This window comes from Megascapheus bottae, chromosome 38, assembly GCF_031878675.1.
Source record: "Megascapheus bottae isolate mThoBot1 chromosome 38, mThoBot2.hap1, whole genome shotgun sequence".
Taxonomy (NCBI): domain Eukaryota; kingdom Metazoa; phylum Chordata; class Mammalia; order Rodentia; family Geomyidae; genus Megascapheus; species Megascapheus bottae.
In genome coordinates, this window is record NC_143546.1 from 2,981,291 (window position 1) to 2,997,520 (window position 16,230).

At 45.8% G+C, this 16,230-nt stretch overlaps 1 long non-coding RNA gene across 2 annotated transcripts in view; it reads right to left on the bottom strand.

The window, feature by feature from the left end:
- The window catches only part of LOC150041827 (uncharacterized), a 224,232-nt gene that overhangs the window by 180,468 nt on the left and 27,534 nt on the right, over positions 1-16,230 (bottom strand). The gene's annotated exons all lie outside the window — the stretch shown is intronic.

Here is a 16,230-nt window from a genome sequence, read left to right on the forward strand (position 1 = left end):
TATCTGGTGAATATAGTGTAACCCTTCTATTAACTACAATAAAAATATATGAAAAAAAGAGTAGAAAGGAGAAGGCAAGGTATGAGCTAGAGAAAGGTTTAAAAAAAAGTACTCAAAGCACCAGGCAGGAAACAAATACATTTTTGTCTTCAAAATGTAATTTGTTAAGAACTAAAAACATTTCCTTCATCTTTTAGAAAATGATATGCACATTTACAATGACCAAGTCTGAAAGAAATCCTCCCACAATGAATAATAGATGTAAGGAGGAGATTATCTGTCTCTCTATATATACACATATGTATAGATATACATATATATGTGTGTTTAGTTCATACTGAGATAATCTATGACTTATATAAAACACAAAGACTTTATATAGTTGCAAGCAAAGATCATCTTTATCTTCGTCACTAGATGGACAGCCTGGGATCATCTGTGCACAGTGTAGAAGTTGATCCCTGGATGTGATCACTTAGTAAGTGATCTCTGGATGTGACCTCAACACAGAGCTCCTCTCCTACCTTGCCTGTCTTCAAACATCTTTCTCACTAAGGTATTTTTATAATCATTTTTACCTAGTAATGGAGACAGAACCCAGCAGCCACTGGTTTGGGCAGGTCTCAGGTAACGTTCTAACCCCAGCATCACAAAGCTGTGGTTATAAAGGTAGCTATTTCGGAGGAGACATTTTCTCCTGGACAGGTGTGAATGGTGTGTTCGGGCACAGTGGCAGCACAGGAGGCCACACTATTCTTCCCCCACGCTCTAGCTCTTGAACCTTCTGGACCATTCCACGCAGCGCGTTATGAAAAGGGCCCATCAGATACAACCGGGCTTCACAATTTAGTTTGAGGGGCAGGTTTTAACCAAGCTGGCATTCACATAAAAGGAACACTCAAACACGACAAAGACCTTAACCAGGCATAAGTATTATGTGAGCTATGATAAGGTGGGGACAGAGGGAGCAAGAATTGAGCTATGAGTTATTTTTCTGTCACTACAAGAAAAATACACAGGATAATCAGATTGTGAGGGAATGTGTACCTCAATCCCCAGTTTCGAGGTTTACTGGGCCTGAGGCACACGGTAACCCATAATGGCATGGAGCACATGATGCAGAAAGGCTGCTCACCACACGGAGAGACTGGTTGGGACAGGGGCCCCATCGTTTCTTTCCAGAGGACACCTCCACGGACCTACCTCCTCCCCCTGGACCCCACCATCTCCCAACAGTATCATGAGCTAGGGACCAAGCCTTCAACATTCAGAACACGGGACATTCCACATACAAACCATAGCAGGCTGGCATTTGAAGGGCCACCAGCGGAATACAAGGGCACAGGGGCATAGTTTGTGCCACATACTCCAGGCAGAGGGTGTGGAGAAGCGCTTCTAGTCAAGTGCAGCAGTCTGTGAAGGCTTCCACCCTCATTCTTCCTCTCGCTCCTCTCTTTTTGTTCCAATGTCAAAGCCAACCTCCTGTGTCTCATTTGTTCCCACTATGAGGTGACGGAACTACTCTCTCATGGTTTCTTGTAGAAGATTATTTCTCTGATTGGAAACTTCGGTGGTCTTTGTTCGTGCGTCTATGAATAATACAGCGAGGTTTCGCTGTGTCTCTGCCGTTTGCCCGGGTATTTCTGACACAGTGATACGGGGGAGTAGGAATCCATCAGGGAATTGTGACCTAGAGGACCTGCCAATGGTGGATGAGCTGATACACCACAACACGCCTGACAACACAGTGGGGCTACAAAAGGCTGAGGAAGTAAAAAGGACAAAGGAATGAAGAAAGAATGACAGCACAGTAAATCTTTGGACTTGCAAACTTACAGGAAATAGGAAGGAGACCCATTCATCAGAAAGCCATCCAATTTTCACTGTTTAACCCAAGGCCAAGCCCTGTGATGGGGAGAACAGCTACCAACAGCACAAGATGGTGAAGTCAGGCTACCCACCATCTTCCCTGGGGCGTGTATGTACCGCAGACTCTTTTTCTGCCATGCTCTTCCCTCCCTCCCTATCATCTTCAGTATGTTCACATGGCTCCTGAATTCCTCTCTCGCCAGCTGCAAGGACCAAGGATGTTAAGCCATCCTAAGCTGGCAGATCTGGTTGTGCTGGTGAGGAAGCTGGGGATTCCGGATGTCTGCTTCTGGCTTGGTGTCCTCAAATGGCTGTCATAGCAATGGAAAGCTAACGCCCATCACCCGTCTGTAAGCTCCCAGAACATGAGCTTCACATCTCCTGGTCATCACTCTCTGCTGAGAGCCAGAACACAGTTTGACCCTCACATGCACTGGCCTCACAAAGAATGACGGAAAGAGGAGTGACAGAGGGGAAGAAAGGAAGAAGACATTACCCCAAATTACAAACTTCCGAGCAGCATTGACCATAAAGCAGTGTCTTCTCCATCAACCCTGCATTTCTTCAATTGTGATCAAGAATTCTGGTACTTTCTTTCAAAAACTAACAGCAGAGAGCTACATTCCACAGCGTATGTAAGGAGGGTAATTGCTCCCCAAACGAACACCTCGGTACTACTGAAGAGATGTGGGCACAGAGATGAATTATGGAAGAACAGAGAATGTGCCTTTATAGTGATGATCCACCTTAATCAAGATCCATCAGGCCTCACCAGTACTAGAACTGCCTCCAGGACTAGAACTGGTGGGCAGAACCATGATACCCTGCTCCATCAGCCAAAGGAAAAGGGATTGCACACAACATGCTCCTGAATGACCCAGTGGTGCCTGGGTTCTGGTAAGGGAGCCCTGAGTGCATGAGTTCAGTTGGTGGGATGCCTCCCAGCTCAGAGGCCCACTCTCACCCTGGCAGCAGATCTGGGATGGAGGGAACATCTGGCCCAGCATCTGGATGGGTGGAAGGAACCTCAGAAGGGGCGGGGTTCAGCTGGATCACACTGTGCAATTATGCTTGAGCTGTACAGGGCTCAGAACAAATCCCTGTGTTACTGACCTAGTCTTGGAGGCTTAACAGAACTTAAACCTCATCCCACCGCCCCGCCAGATGGCCTTCCGCCTCCTCTCCCAGACTGACTGATTCCATCCCTCTGCATCAGCTCCTACCCTTCAGTAGCTCGGACAGACACAGACATGACCAGGTTTTATTGAGGTTCTGCTTTCCAAATAAATGCATATGTTGTTTCATGATTTCTGTGTTGGAACCCAAATACGACGACTGTATCTGGGAGCTCAATCTTTCACTTCGACTTGAATTTCACTGCACAAATGTGTGTTGCAGACACAGAATGTGAGCAGCTGGGAAAGCCCTGGGGGTGGGGGGAATTGCTTTCTCCACGGAGGAGCTTGTGGCATCACTTATGAGACAAGAATGGTGAAGATCAGGGAAGATACGTGTAAGGGAAACGACAAGTGAGGGGCTGCGAACGTGTTCCAGTCACTTCATGTCGGAAAACCCGAGCCTTTCCAATGAAGACAGCCATCGGATGCCAGATCTTGGTGGCTCAGGCCTACCATGCTACAAGCTGGGAGGCTGAAATCAGGATTGTAGTTCAATGCCAGTATGAGCAGAAAAGGTCCACGAGACGCCTTCTCCACACAGGAAAACAGACAAAGTGGTATGCACCTGCTACCCAGCAACTACAGGAAGTCCAAAGCAGGGGGGTGGACACTCAGGCCCACCAGGATGGGAGGCACAGGCTGGCCGGGGAGCCGGACCTAACAGTGTATTATGACAGGCAGGTCGGGTGGGCAATCAGGAAGTCAGGAATGATGATCCCACCAATGAGCACACCCGAAAGGGGAGGGGCTTAGAAGGAAAGCCCACACTAGGTCTGAGCATGGAAGGCGTGGACAGGTGGGAACCCAGGGTGACCAGGGCACAGCATGCCACTGAAGGGGAGGGGAAGGCCACCAGGAGTCAGGTCAGAGGGCCCAGGGGAGGATCCAGTTTTTCCTTCTGGCACTGGGCGTGAGGGACTGGGTGAGTTCTGGAAACAGAGATGGGATTCACTTCACTGAACAGGTGGGACAGGATGCCCGGTGGCACTTCTGTCCAGGAGCTGAGATTGGTAGTCTAGTTCTGAAATTGCAGCGAGCTTTGGGAGGGAGCCTGCTTACTTATCTTGCATCAGGCAAACTCTCTCACCACAAAGCTTGACAGTGGGCTTGCTTTTGCCTGTAATTATCCCAGCTACAGGATCAGCAAGTGCATCTGATGCACAGGTATTCCCATGTTGGACTCCACATCACCAACGAGGGTTCACTGAGTACATGTTGCCTTTCTAAAATCTCCAAAAGCCAGAATTCCAAAGGACACGAACTTCAGGTAAGAGATTCTGGCTCTTCACGGGAAACTGCGTGGTAATCCTCACAGCTGATTCTTAGTGAGGGCATGCTCTATGCCCAGCACAGATTAAGTGTGCTTCATGACTCCCTGGGGCAAGACGGCTGTAAGGCCAGGCAGGTGAGCTGTGCAGAGAGGTGGTAGGCACCCAGGAAGCCTGAGCGAGGGCACATGCTCTACCAGAGCACATGGCTCCAAATCAACCCAACACCATTCCAGCACGGACTGGAGGGAACCTTCCATTCGGTCGGTGGATTGCATGAACAAATCCTTTTACTACATCTCCACAAATGATACAGGTGCACATTTCACTATTTTTTCTCTTATTTGTCTCAGGCAGAGCAGATGGAAGAACATCAAGGGCATGGGTCAGGAACGTTCTGTGTGGGACCTACAGTGACACCAAGGGTTTTCCTTCTAGAAAACGTGTGTGTGTGTGAGAGATACTGGGGCTTAAACTCACAAGCCTCAAGCTTTTCACAAGTGAACCACACTTTGGCTACGGATTCATCTTTTGATTGAAGTCATTCTTCCTTCCAGCACTGCCTGTATTTCCTTGACTCCACTCGTAACGAAAATCCCGTCCATTCAAGGGAGTCAAAAGTATAAGCTGGAAAGAAGCTCCTTCAACAAATGTGGTGCTATCACCACTGGACATCCACATGCAGACAACTAGAACCAGAGCCCTGTCTGTCAACATGTATTAACAGCAATACAGAATGCAAAAACCTCAGTGTAAGGCCAGAAGCCTTGACACTACCACAGGATGGAATAGGAGAAACATCAGAACTTACTGATACACGCAGGAACTTTCTGAGTACAATTCCAGGAGCTCAGCAGATACGAGAGAAATTTGACAAACAAGATTGCATCAAGCTAAAAAGTTGCTACACAGCCAAGGACATAGTGATTAACAAGACTGCCTACAGGCTAGGAAAAGATCTTTGCCACCTAATAGGTCTGACAAGGGTCTAATATCCAGAATATAGAAGAAGCTCAAAATACTAAACCTCCCAGAGAATCAGCAATCATATTCATAAATGGGCAAAGGAACTAAATAGAGAAGTAAAAAAATGTATAAACACATTCGCACACACTGAAAGTGTATGTCGCTATTAGGAAAATTAATGTTATGGTATCTGCAGGGATATGGATGGATGGATGGATGGATGAGAAAAAAATTCTGTTAAGTGAAGTAGGTCAGGCTCAGAGGGACAAAGAGTACATTTCCAATCGTATGTGGGAGCTAGAACTAAATTACATTTGAAAACATATGTGGGGTCATATGCATAGGTACACCATCATACTGATAAAGTAAAATACATGCAAGGGAAGACTGCACGGTGGAACTCCTTCAATCAACCACCCTGTGGTTTAACGAAATGAAAACAAGAAAGCTAGAGGTTTACAACAGGGCAAAACCTAGACACATAAGGCCATATAGGATGAGGCTAAATGAAAGGACCTCCAAGATATAGAAACAAGAGCCATATAAGGTGTGACTGTTGCTCTTTATGTACTATGTTATCTCTCATCTCTTTTGCTGTCCCTTGGTTGTCTCATATTGTTACAGTATTTTACCTTGTTATCTGATATATTGTATATATGTTTATTTGTTTATTTGAAATAGGATAGGGAAGGGGGGAAATAAGGTGAAGGGAGGGGGTAGGGAAATGGGGACAAAAACATGACAAGGGGTATCAATGTTTGTGAAGTAATGCACCTTCTATCTGGTGAATATAATGTAACCGTTCTATTAATTACAATTAGAAAAAAAAGAACACCAGAAAGCTGACATGTGTGCTGTTCGGAGGTGGGAGGGTGGAGGAGGAGGGCAGATGAATGGAGAGAGAATGGTGAAGTCCTAACAGTCCAGGCACATGAGGACCAGAATACCAGGCCTATATTACCAGCAGCAGCAACACAGGCCTAGCCATGAGCCTGTCCCTCGGAGGTACAGGCTGGGGGGCGTCAGATCGTCATCAGGTAGGGCTGGCCTGGCCATCATGGCTGCCCGAGATTGGAGGACACAGGACAGAAACAGCCTGAACCACCAAGACTAGGGCCAACCTGTATGTATGCACGTGAGTCCCGAGGTCTCAGAAAGAGGGTAAGTGTGCAGGGTCCCACTCCAAGGCTGGACATGAAACAGGCGCAACCTGAGGTCTGTCTCCGCATGACTCCTGGTCCACTCTGAGCTCTGGCGAGTGAGTGGCTGGTTGCTGGGTCTTATCCCAGCAGGCTGGCTCTGGGCTCTACCTGTGATGTCTAGCTTCCCTGCCCTGCCCCCCTGCAGCTGGAGTCAGATGAAGACTGGCAGAAACAATAAGCTTCCTGGACAAGGCGATTCCTAAAGCCTAGTCCTTGTAAGTTGAGCTCTGGGAGCAGTGGATTTCACCGAGTTAAAGGCCTGAACTTAATTCTCTCTCCCTTCCCCCTGAGGGGGGCCCTCTGCAGGCTTGGCTGTCTGGACCTGGGCTTTGGAAGGGCCACGTGAAAACACTTGGCTTTCTGCCCTTCCTTCTGCTCTGCCACACTGTGGACTGTGGTCTCTCGCCTGTTGCCTCTGCCCTTCTGGGGTAGCTGTTCTGCAGGGAGACCCTCCCAGGAGGACCTCAGCCACCGTCGTGCTCCAGGCTCCATTAGTTTTAAGGGAGAGAGTGAAGAGCAGATCAGGGGCTTAGTGCATGACCTTGCCTCTAGAAAGGGCCCAGTGGACAATGCCTCTTTAAAAATCAGTCTTCAGTATGGCTTAATTAACAGGACTTTAATATGGACATAAAAATGTACTATTAGTCAATGTTTAATGTTGGCAAAGGCTCGGTGGATACAGTTCTTCATACGACATATGAGTCTGAAACTAACACTCAGTCCTCTTTCTGGATAGTAATTAAAGAATGTACACCACAGCACCCCAAAATGTACAAATCTGGTAAAGTCTAACGTATTGTCATAGGAAAACCAATTCATCTGTATGATTAATGCTTTAAAAAAAAATGGTCCAGTTTGGAACTTGTTATCCTAACCACTCAGGGGGTAGAGATCAGGAAGGTAAAAGTTTACAAGTCCCCATCTCAACAGAAAAGGCTGGGAGTTGTGGTAGGAGTCTGTTATCCTGGCAACTATGAGAAGTACGAGGTTTATGGTTCAGACTGCCCCAGACAAAAACAGAATCTGTCTCAAAAACAACCTATGATGAAGTTGTGGAGTGTCCTCTTAGCAAGTGCAAATCCCTGTGTTAAAATCTTGGTAGCTGGTGCCAATAACCCTAGGTACTCCGGAGGCTGAGATCTGGGAACTGTGGTTTGAAGCCAGCTTGTGAAGGAAAGTCCATGAGGCTCTTACTTCCAATTGACTATCGAAAGAAGCCGGAAGTGTAGCTGTGTCTCAAATGACAGGAGACCGGCTGTGAGCACAAAAGCTCAGAGATAGGACCACAGGCCTTAAGTTCAAGCCCCAATACTGGAACAACAACAACAATGAATAGTGGTACTGACCAAATAGATATATAAATAAATAAAATTCAATTTGTATTTCTAAGGAAATCATATTTTAACTTCAAATTGATAGACTGTGATGTCTCATTCAGTATTTTTAAACCCATATCTAGGAATTATCTAATGCCAAATATCAGAGAATTAACTCAATTATAACATGTCATTATAAAAAAATAAAATGCAGCTATTAAAATATACTTTGTACTTTGTGAACTACAAAGATAGTGATATAAAGGTAAAATCAAGACAAAGTTAAATGAAAATGTATTCATAAAGAGGCAGCATGTATGACGTGATCCCAATTTTTCTAGCAACATGGAAATATGCATTATCAATGCACACATTCACACACATTCACATTGTAGGATGTAAAAAAAAAAGAAGTCATAAATGAAAAGCCAAAAAAATAAGTGGGCATTCTTTTACGGTCGATTACTAGTAATAGGCATTTTCTTCTTTGTACTTTTTAGTATACTGAAATGTTTGTGTAGTGATTTCTTCACTGTGTGAATTTTTTTTTTACCATTCCTTCTTATGGGGCATCTACTGGATTAAAATTGAAAACCATCACACCCCACAGCTACATGATACAAACTCCCAAGCCCAACAGAAGCCTGCCTTCCAACACGGTAAACACATTTTATAAATACCAGCTCAAATAAGGTTCGCACAGTCCCTAGGAAAAACAAAATAGGACTGCGGCAGCAGTCAGTTCCCAGAAATCCCTGCTGGGCATAATTAATTCAGAGGCGAACAGCGTCTACTGTAAAGTCCTAGCTCCCTTGCTGTGGAGCCTCATCACATTCAGAGCTAGGAGGGGACTCATCCGTATGACTTTCCCTCAAAGAAACCCCTCTGTCATTCTAGACGTAAGGTCCGTGGCTTGATAAGGAACAGGCCTGGAAAGCAGAACTGTCTTAGGAAATGGAGGGCACAGATCATCAGGCCTGTTCGCAGTCCAAGGCCAGCCACGGCCGCAGCTGTCCACCCTCATACTCACCATCACGTATGTCCTGTTCTCTCCTATCCCTCCTTTTCTGGGCTTGTTTTCTATGCCCTTCCCGTTCATTTTTCTCCTGTTAACACACAGCTGCTCCTGGGTCTGGGTGCTGGGTACTGAGAACTCCTGGTTGCTCAGAGAAGCCACACCCACACCCCGTGGACACAGTAACCAGATCAAGTAATACAGTCTCATAGCAACCACAGGTCCGTCTCGCTGAGTTCCTTCCTTATCAGGAATTATTCAGCATAGCATAGGCAATGGGTGGGCCCTAAGAATGCTTCATCTAACTCCCTATGCCAGTCCGCCAGCCTTTCAAATCATTGGGTTCAGGGACTTATTCTGGTCGTCTCTTGACCCAGATGTAACTCTGATATGATAGTTGGTTTTTAACTGACAACAGTCAGGTGAGAAATCTGGGCTAGCCAACCACCAACCCTAGAACTGGACAGAGCCAGAATTCACTCTGAAGCAGGGGAGGAGAGACATTCCTTTCTCTGCCAGAGCCGCCTCAGGGTCCATGGAGACGGTCAGCTTTACTGTCTGTGTTCCTTGGCTGGAATGAATCTTGGGACGGGGTGGGGGGATGTTTAGTCCCAAGTCTGTGTAAATCAAGCTGTGAGTTTTTAATCCTGTTGTCATTTTTGCTGTGATTAAAATTCCAAGGAACTACAATCACATACACTTTTCCCCTTCGGGAAATCGAAGGTGTCCACGTAAAGAAAAGATAGCAATGCGTGTTGCATCTTGAATGAGGTCAAGATTAAACTGATGGGGGGGGGAAGTTATGGGGAGATGAAAGAGTGGGGGGAGGGAAAGTGGGAGAAAAACAAGGGAAGAGGTATCAGTGTTCAAGAAGTAATACACGCACTGCCTTACGAATGTAAGTCTAACCCCTCTATACAACACCCTGACAAATACAACTTAAAACATAAAAATAATAACAAAAAGGCCATAAAAATGGTATTTGTATAGGTCCCAAAACCAAACAGGCTTGACTGTGTATCAGAATCCACAGGCAGGTGGGAGATGAAAATGTGGACAAAGAAGAAAGAGCTCTGTAAGCAGATCAGTCATTGTGTAATTAGGTTGGAATACAAATTAGAGACCAAGTGGCTTTTATCTGGGTTGTTGTGATTGACTTTGTTCATAGAAATTGTAAATTTTGGAGAAATAACTTTTTCAGTAAGCCTCCACACGGTCACTTTGCATTTGAGCACCTTCCATGTGTGGTTTAGAGGAGCAGACACAGCCGTGGACTGGAAACATAATTCTACACCCGACTGGTATCGTAACAGGCAAACCCTGGAAGGACGGCCAGTCTCCACGGGGGATCCTCGCTGTCTAGAGTAATGTCCCCCTTGGATACATGATGTGCATGAACGCAGTCCCCTCCTCCATGCCACTGATGAAGTCAGGGCGACCCTTCGAGGAAGACTATGACCTGGGCAGGCCATGGCGGGAGCGGGGTGCACAACAGAGCCCTGTATTCTGCAAAGAGGCCTGTGGTGCTTGTGGTTCTGTGGGAGCAGGTTCCTCGCACTGTAATGGCAGTCCTGGGCAGGATGCCACGGCCTGGAGAGCCTTCTGGTGGTAGTGCAGGCCCCGAGTGCCCATGCCACTAGGGCAGTGTCTCGAGAGAGCGGACAAAGGTTTGTTCATTCAGTCACCACACAGATGTCTTTCAAGCCAGAACTGAGTGGCGAAAATTAGTGCTCACCACGTGTTAACTCGACTTACATAACATTCACTTTTATGAGACAAAGTGATGGGCGAAAGGAATTACGTACATGTGTGTCACCCTGGAACCTGGGTCCCCGGAGAGAACTCCTGGGCTCCCAAGTGCCTGGTCTGTCCCATCCCGTCTCCAATTGTGACGGGAGATAAACAAACACCTGTGTAAAGCCACGGCAGCTAACATTATGTCCCTGTCATAAAATAGACCCAATCCCCTTTCCATAAAGAGTCACAGACGGAGTCCAACTGTGTATGAAACAAGACAAATGTAAACATTTAAATTTAAAAAAATTACAGAAAGCAATCAACGTATTTAAAAAAAATAAAACACAGTGGTTATGTGCGCAGAATGGTTCTAGCTGGGGCTTCTTGGGATATATTCTTCCCCAGGATTTTTGAATCCCTGCCTGGCTACCCGAGACTGTACCTCCAAATCTGTGAAACACATCTTGACTCCCAACGACCACCCCTTCTCCCTGAGGGCACAAGCAGATATCTGCCATTCTCCACGGAGGTGGGCTGTGGGAAGGAAATCTGGTTGGCAGGCTTACTTTGGTCACTGCTAAGTGGTGTGTGTGCCCAGGGCCAGCCTCCTTAGCTCTCTGGCCTGCATCATCCCATCAGTTGATGGGATGGCTGGATGCTGTCTCTAAGGGCTCCTCTAGTTCTACACTGCTGTGGAAGCGTGTATCGTGGGCAGGTGTCTGACAGCGGCGCTCCCGGCAGGCCCGCTTCCATGTGGGCTCATGAGAAGAGCAGCTTTGGGGCTAAGCATTCTGCTCACTCCGAACAGCCATCTGTGTACAGAGAAAGCTCCTGTGGAATCTGGGGATGGTCTATGTGCCAAAGGGTTCTGAGGGCAAGAGTGAACATTTTTATGAAAGATGTGTTTGACTAGGGTAATAACTGCAGGATAGTAGAGTCGTTCAAAGAAGTTGAACTTTATGGTATCTATGGTTTAATTAAGAAGATATTTGGATTCAGGAATCAAAACAAATGAAGTCAGGTGAACTCAGAGGAGGTGAACAGATGTCAGATTTAATGAAACATTCTGTGTAGTCAGATTTACTTACTTGGACTAGATAAAGCTCATATGGACACAGCTGAAGGGGACCATGAGGAAAACAACGGGGTTTTCCACCTCACGGGCTCAGCCCTCATCCCTCATCAGGGTATGATTTGTGCCTCATGGTAGACAAGGGTCCCTGGAGGGTTTCCAGTGTGATAGACAGCCAGGTCTGGGAGCGTAGAGAAGATGGGTATTAGGAAGGAAGGAAGGAAGGAAGGAAGGAAGGAAGGAAGGAAGGAAGGAAGGAAGGAAGGAAGGAAGGATGGATTACTGCTTGCCTGCAGCCCACTGAGCATCCTCCAGGAGGCCTCTCCCAGATCCATGGAGAACAGCTTTGGGTCTGTGTGATGTGGTCTACAGGCCTGCTGGCCTCCTGCAGCACATTAATTAGCCACCACAATCCTCCCAATACCTTTTATTGTGGATGATGCATTCGCTTCTGTCTTCATTTTACCTTTAATACCCAAAGCAGAGCTTTGTATTTTGTTTTGAAAACGAATAATTTAAATACAGAAGAAAATACTCATTTTTGGCGTACTGTGTGGAGGTTTTTAAAATCTGTACTGCATCATTTAAAATGCATCCTGCCCCGTGACAAAGCAGTCTTCAAGAGTAATCAAGCATAATCATTATTTTCTTGGTGTGTTAAGGACAAATAATGTTTAAACATTTCAGTGTTCAAAACGCATCTTAAATTCAGTCAAATGCTATGAGTGAATTAAAATTTGCTCCAAGAGAACAAAGCAACTGCCTTTATTTCACATTGGTTCCTCTGTTCCAGTGTTTTAACCCAAGAGCTCTGTACGGCCTCATTCTGTGCCAGCGGTGTTAACTTCTCATTGGCAGTTTAAAGGCATGGCAATGTAGCAACAGGGGTTGGAGACATGAACCAGACACCAAACAAGTACAAGTGATTCCAAACCATCGCAACGCTGGAGCTGTAAACCTGAATGTGCAGCTGTGGAAATGAACAAGTACAGCTGGATCTAACACTCTCCAAGGCTAATCACATCTCCATGAGCGGCCTAAATTCAATGTACAGATCAACGTACAAATCCTTCTTGAGAGATAACACACGTGCCCCTTTCACCCATGCATATCTATTGCTAAAAACCAAATGGAGCCACAGTAATTACTGGCCTTGGCCCAACCACAGGTTTTTAGAACGCAATATTCTACCGCTGATGTTTAGAACTGCTGACCCAGGATCGTAATGAAAAGCAGACTGGGTTTCAGTCGGGTTCATTGCTGCTTTTAAACTCTCCAAAGTCAATACAGCCTTCAGTCCCTGCACACATGGCGCCCATAGCTCGGTGTTTGGTGTACCACGGGCCTGCCGGCCTACCCCACACCTGGGACGTCTGTCAGTGGGCTAAATGAGTCCAACCAGCACCTGGCAAATACTGGTGAATAAAAGAGATAATCACATCTTGATGCCTAAGTGGTGGACGAAGTTGATCTGAGGCCAGGAAGGCTTTATCCTGGACTTGATGAAAGTATGCCTGTACTAAAACAGCAATTCTAAAGACTTACTCATGTAAGTCTAACTACGTAAAACATTTATCTAATCTACTTACATTGTGCTTTAAATCAATGTACGTTCTTTATAATTATGCATTCCTGAATAAAATCTTGTTTTGCAACTGTCATTAGATCAACCACACAGTAATTACTAATAACATTAAACTGTTACTACCTATAAATATCAAACCTAAAAGGCTATACATAATATAAACCATTTGTAGAGGTATACCTGTATACATATGTGCATGCACACATAACATATACATTAATGTGTACAGATATATACACATATGTATATGTGTATATACACATATGTATATGTGTATATACACATATGTATATGTGTATAAAGGTGTACTTGAATACACACACATACATATCTAATCTCATAGATATGTTAGATTTTAGGTATGCACTTCTACAAACTGATTGACTATGTATGTAATAGTGTATAGACACGCGTTGTGCATGTGTGTATTACAGTACTGGGAACTAAAACTAGGGCCATGAAATGCTAAGTACTCCACCACTTGAGCCATAACACAGCCCTTTTGTTTTGTATTTTGTTTCTGAGACAGTCTGCTGACTTTGAACAGTACCTAAATGGCTGGGACTACAGGTATGTATCATTATGCCTAGCCCTGTAAATAAATTCTTAAGAAAAAAAATGGTATGACTGTAATTTGCTCAAAGACTAATGAATAACAGAATATAGTCACAATTTGACCTGAATACATAATGACAAAAGAAAAAATTGACTATATTATCTGAAAGTATGAACCCTGAGAACCAATGCTAGTGAAACTGATACAGCAACCTTTTTTCAATAAAAATTTGTTTCAAAAGCCAACCAAAGCAAGCTCCAAATTACTTCATCATTAGTTGTTAGTATCTTCAAATCAAAGGGAAATTTTTCTTTGGTCTTTCTTTAATTTTTCAATCATTTAACTCCATTAGAAAATAATTTTCAAGAATCATTGCATATCACGTTTCCCAAGTTCTTGTAGTATTTGAAATATTCTTTGCGAATATTCAGCCAAGTTAATAATCAAGCTGATTGCACAGTGCAGAAACCTTAACCTATTAGCCATAGCATAAACCTTACAGCTGTGGTTTGGAGTCACTGTTCTTCCTCTACTGGGCACCAGAAACATTCATAAGGACTTACAAAACTAAGGACAACTTGAAGTTCATCAAATGAGCAAAAGCATGTCAACCTGCAATGCCACTGCTGAAGCCAGAGGACCTCACAGACAACGACTCAGGAAAGGGATGACATCCTGCTCCAGAGACCCAGAGGTGTGCAAGACTCTCCTCCTAGAAAATGGAGAAGTATCAGACAGGCCCTGCTTGGCTTAGTGTTTGCCTGGCTTCCCACAGAGCTTTCCCAGAGCAGAGTTAGCCCCTTGGGCAGTTGTTAAGGCCTCAGTCACCACCAGTGTTTACATCTCCAACAGCAGAAGTGATACCCCAAACCTCTCATTTTTAACCCCTGATCATGATGTGTAAACAACCAAGTGCGGATGTACAGCCTCTGGGGCTGAGCTGCTGCTGGCTGGGCCCCTCACCCTCACCACCTGCAGGTTACAAATCCCCCAGATACTGGCCCTCCCTCCACAGTGGTCTGTTTCAAAGGCAGCAAGTCCTCCTGCCCGGTTATAGGAACGAGGACTCACTGCAAAGTATTGCAAGTGCCCTGAACCATGGCAAGCTCCACACTGAGGGATACAGGTATTATTACATAGGTAACTGGAAGCCTTTTTGAGTAGGGAAGGGTGCAACGAAAGAAGTGTTATAATCATGTTAATTTGACAGTCTTTGAAGGACTGATTGGTGTTGGAGAACTTTACAGTGAACTTAGCAAGATAAATTGAGAAGGGAAACAGGGAGGGACTCATTCCTAAGTTGACAATGGAGATGTGCCATCTCCTACACGTCACGGACGCCCTGCTGGACTTGTATGACTCCACTCAAGGAAGGACGATCTCACTTAGCAAGTTTAGAGCTGCCAGATGTAGTCGGTAGAGTGCTGACCTAGACATGAGGTCCCAGCTCATAAGTAGATTCCAGTCTGTCCTAATGCCTTCCTGCTTTAAATGAAGTAAGTCAGGACTCTCAAGGACAATGATGGTAGAGAGAACCAGGCCAGTGGTGGTAAGCAGAGCCCCACACCTGCTCTGTACCCCTTCCCTCGTCCGGAGCATGCCTGGATTCAATCTTGCAAATGAAGAACCTGCCCAGCCCCTTGGTGGTGTCACCTACTCCCTTACGTCCAGCTCTTGTCCTGCACCGCAGAACGCTAGACCATCAGAGCCCTGTTTCGAGAACATGCTATCTTTCCAGGCCGGCTGGGCCTCTTTCTGGAAGAAGGGACGGAAGGCAGGTGCTGTGGGATTAGTCAGGCTCCGCCTCGCCTGCGCTGGCGGCCTTGGTGCCCACGCACTGTACGCTATCTTGCAATGATTCCGCATTCCGTGACTCGTGTCTCTCAGCACGGCTGCCTGCCAGCTACCACAGTCCTCTGGGAAAGGCTCCTGGCAGCTACCGCTCAGAGCTATGGAGAACAGATGCCCAACTGGATGTAGCTGCCACGCAGCTGTGGTCTCTAGACTCGCGGGCAGGCCACATGGCCGTCCCTGAAATGAGAGAGCAGGGTACTTGGGCTCCCTGACAAGATGGGGGAATGCTCAGCGTTCCAACTGGTTGGTCTCTAAAGTGCCAGAAGGTGTAGAAGTGCCATGGTGGTCTGGGAGGCGATGTCTGCTCAGCTGCCTGATGCCACATAGGAAAAACAGAAAGGAACATTCTGTGGTTTTCCTGTTACTTATCCTCTTCAGAGACTCTTTCCCGAGGTCAGACACTATTACAAATGCACACAGCCAAGTCTCACTTTTCACTTCCTTACTGCTGAGTTAAGCAAGGAAATTAGAGGGGCAAATAATGGTGACAAGGACATGGGACTCTTCTACCTCAAAATGGCTGCTGGTTGCAGTGTTTTGTATGGTGCTGGTACTGGGACTTGAACTCAGAGCCTCATGCTCTAAATGTTTTCTTTATTCTTTTTTCTTTTC